General features: G+C 58.9%; 1 pseudogene; it reads left to right on the plus strand.

Annotated features, from left to right (window-relative positions):
* Nucleotides 1-1,503: 1,503 nt before the first annotated feature.
* On the plus strand, nt 1,504-2,628 carry LOC144108738 (uncharacterized; annotated as a pseudogene).
* Nucleotides 2,629-4,284: the final 1,656 nt, after the last annotated feature.

Consider the following 4,284-nt stretch of genomic DNA (forward strand, 5'->3'; position numbering starts at 1 on the left):
GGCGCATCGAAGAGTGCAAACGCTAACGACAAACTGCATCGTTTTTGCACCCGTTGCAGGAATTGCGCGAAATTAGCAGCACTGCAGCGACAGCCAGGAGCTAATACGCCCACAAATGGGCTCCTGATCCCACGCGACCAATTCGGCAGCCGCGCATCGCAGAGTCCACACGCTAACGATAAACTGCATCGTTTTTGCACCCGTTGCAGGAAGTGCGCGAGATAAGGAGCACTGCAGCGACAGCCAGGAGCTAATACGCCCACAAATGGGATAGCACGTGACGGACATTGCGGCGATAATCATCGCACCTTATTGGCGATTGTCGACTTAAATAAGGCTCCTGAGCCCACGCGTCCAATTCGGCGGCGGCGCATCGTACAGTCCACATGCTAACGACAAACTGCATCGTTTTTGCACCCGTTGCAGGAAGTGCGCGAGATAAGGAGCACTGCAATGACAGCCAGGATCTACTACGCTAACCAAGGTGCTACCGCTTGACGGACATCGCTTCGGAAATCATCGTACCTTGTGGGGATACACGCGAATCCCCTGTCCCATGGTAACGGCCGCGCGTTATTATCACGCGATGTTATGCGCGCGCTGTTCGGGAGGTTTGCGAGGGAAGGCACTCACCCACCCCCGTTTTTCCTTTCGCGCCCCCGCAGCGGCGCCGCCGCGGAGACTTTCTCTCTTTCCCTCTTTCGCGGAGAGACCTCCTCTCCACATCTCTGGAGAAGGCGCGGTCGCGCGGTTCTCCCGGGGCCCGCTTGTCTTCTGGCGGGAGCCGCGCACACGCGCAGACGCAGATCTGCCACGGAGACCGCTGCCATTATCGCCCGGCCACCGTGTGTGAACTGACCGCCGCGGGCCGCGAGCGAGAAGCCACGCGAGGTTAGCGGAAGCTTCCTCCCCCACCATTTTGTGTGCGTTCCACCCTTTCTGTGCCTTTCACCCCCGTATGCGAGAAGAAAACTCCCTCGTTGCGGCGGTTGTTTTGTGCTTGCTGTTAATTGTATTGCTCGGGAGCAATAAACGCTCGTCCGAGTAGCATACTCGTGTTCGTCCCCTCTGGCCCGAACCCGCCGTGGTTGCGACTTACCGCGCCGCGGGTTAGGGTTCACAGCTCTGACTGCTAGGGCTGGCACGCTGGTGCTAGAGAGCGACTACTGCTTCTAGCCCTTTGAGCGTTATTACAAGAATAACCCCCATATTCTTGGCGCCCAACGTGGGGCAAGAGGTGTGACAAACCGAGTGTCTGTGTGATCGACTGCCGACACACAGGCTAGCCATGGCGTGCAGCGGGATTGACTTCCAGTCCCTGCTGTGGTTGTCCGATATGGCATCACAGCAGCAACAGGCTGACGCGGCAGTAACAACTATTGCTGGCGTATTAGCAGAGGCTGACGCTAGCCCCTGCGATTTAATGTCGTTATAGCCGAGCGGTGATTCACGCGACACACTGGCTCAGACGAGCGGCGACGCTAGGCACTTGTCCCCATCGCTATGCCGCCAGGTACGGAGAGCACGGCGCAACCTGCGCAGCCTTGCTCATTCCACGCGGCCCCTCAGCCAGAACTTCCTGGCCAGGCCAACCCCCAAGAGGCTGTGTTGCGCAACGCCTTGCGCCTCATAGAGAGCCTCACGGATATCGTGCAGATCAACCTGCAAACACCCGCTCCAGTGGCGAGACCTAGGCTTCGGGTGGACCTTCCCAGCTACTGTGGCTATCATGATCTTGTCAGTGCCAACGAGTACCTGGATCACATGCTGAACTACCAGCAGGCGACGGGGCTTACCGATGGCGAGGTTTTGGCGCATGTCGTGCCAGTCTCATTGACTGATCAGGCTGCTCGCTGGTTCCGCCTCGCTGGCCACCGGTCATGCACAATGGAAGAGTTCCGAGCGAGGTTTCGCGAGGAGTTTTTGCCCGCAGATTACGACCGTCGTCTGCGGCGCGAGTTGGAGCTGCGTACTCAGCATCCGGACGAATCCTTGCTTGAGTACGTGAGGGCGATGGAGGAACTTTATAGTATCGCAGACCCCTCAGCTCCGAACGGGTAGAAGGTAGAGCGCGTCACGCGACAAGCTCACCTTACCTTCGCAGCCTACCTACGAGGCGTGCAGTTCATGGACTTGGACGAACTCGCCTCGGCAGCCAAGCGCATACAGGCTGACATACTCGCCTCCCGCGCGTATCGGCCACCACCGCCAGCGTCGCAGGCACTTGAGCCGCGATGCGCCTGGAACAGAGACACTTTTCGCATTCGTTCCCGGGGTGCCGAAACGGTTGCTTTCAGTGACGGCCAACTGAGAAACGGTTGGGAATTGTCTGACCGAGCTCTCGACCCGTACACGTATGCTACGCGGGCAGCACACGCTGCCCCTGGCGAAGGTACGCAGAATCGGGACGGACATGCCGACCCCAGGACGCTAGAGCAAAGGGCCACTGCGACGGTACGCCAGGCAGGGAGGAACGGTCCACCGGCGCGAGGCGACAACTGCCCCGCCCGGCAACGGCCGAACACCCTCTGCTACCGGTGCAACCAACGAGGGCACTACGCCCGGGAATGCAGACGCCCCGTGAACCGAGAGCACGCGCTTTCGGGAATCGAACGGAGCCGCCGGTGAGCAACTCTGCACAGCCGGCGGCGTCAACAGCGGTGCTCAGCGAATCACACGAACTCATAGTCCCGCTGGCTTGTCGTTTGGAACCACCCAGCGACATGCCAGTCCCGCTTATTGAGCTTACGGTTGCTAGACATAGGAGCGAGTGCATCCCTGTTTGGCGACGAGGTATGCGAGCATCTCCGTCATAACGGACTCCGACTGCGAGCGAGCAACCTCACTTTCCGATTATCCAGTGGCACAGCGCACGCGAGCGGTGCCGCGCGGCTTGTGGTGCGGTGCGAGAAACAAGTGAGGCGCCAGCGCTTCGCTCACCTCCCCGGCCTATCGGTTCCAATTATTCTTGGCAGAGACTTCCTCGCCAAGACGGGCATTGTTATTGACGTCTGCAACGGAGGATGCTGGGAGCGAGCATGTGGCACCCTGAAACTTTTCGTTAAACCCCCAAAAGCGTCAGAAGCACATTCGCTTTCCGATGCTACGCGCGCAGACGTACGCAACGATCGCCCGAAAAAGCCACTCGTAACGCCTTCGGCCGAGCTGCCATACCAGCCGGTCGACCGCGCCGAGAGCAAAAGCGCGGAAGGGAACTCCTCCCTTCCCGTGCGACCCCCTGTCCCCCCTGCGGTGGCACTCTGCGCCGCGGCGGCATGCAGGCCTTCCCACCCGCTCCTGAAAGCCGCCTTTTGTCGGGGGAGGAAAAAGCGCGCTTGTCTCTGCTCCTCAACGAATACGACGCTGTATTCACGGAGTGGCCTGGCTGCACTAGGCTGGTTAGGCACAAAATTGAGCCAGGCAACGCAGTTCCATGGAAGTGCAATCATCGGCCATTCAGCTTGGCTAAGAGGAAAGCGCTCGATGACGCTCTGGACGAACTTCTCGACACAGGCGTTGTGGAACGTTCAAACAGCCCCTGGGGGTTTCCAGTGGTGCTGGTTCCCAAAAAGGATGGAACTACCCGCCTTTGTGTGGACTATCGACGCCTGAACGAGGTGACGCGGAAGGACGCATACCCTCTTCCGGGCATTCCCTCGATCGTGTCTACTGTTGGTGGAGCGAAGTACTTCACTACGCTCGATGCCAGCAGAGGATACTTTGTTAGAGATGACTCCCAGTTACCGAGAGAAAACAGCTTTCACTTGTCGCAGGGGACTTTTCCAGTTTACCCGAATGCCTTTCGGCCTTGTCGGAGCGCCCGCGACGTACCAGCGTCTGATGGACCGTGTCCTAGACGATGCAAGGCAGCACCACGCTCTTGCTTACCTGGATGACATTGTCGTGTATTCGGCAACCTTTGATGGGCACTCACGCCATCTCAGGGATGTACTGGAGAGGCTGAGGTCGGCGGGAATCACTCTGAACACGAACAAGACCCAGATAGCGGCGACCCGAAGAACACTGTTGGGGTTCACGCTAGACAAAGGATGCCTTTTGCCGTGCGAGGAAAAGCTGCGGGCTATATTGCAGTTCCCGTCGCCGGCAGACATGGGCGGACTGAGACGCTTTCTGGGGCTGGTGAACTTTTATCGCCAGTTTATCCCCGATTGCGCAGCTATGCAAGCCCCCTTAACGGCATTGTTGAGGAAAGGTGTGAAGTGGCATTGGGGCCCGAGCAAGAGGCGGCACTACGCCATCTCACTTGCGCGCTCGCGGAAACCA

Source organism: Amblyomma americanum, chromosome 10 (assembly GCF_052857255.1).
Source record: "Amblyomma americanum isolate KBUSLIRL-KWMA chromosome 10, ASM5285725v1, whole genome shotgun sequence".
Classification (NCBI taxonomy): Eukaryota; Metazoa; Arthropoda; class Arachnida; order Ixodida; family Ixodidae; genus Amblyomma; species Amblyomma americanum.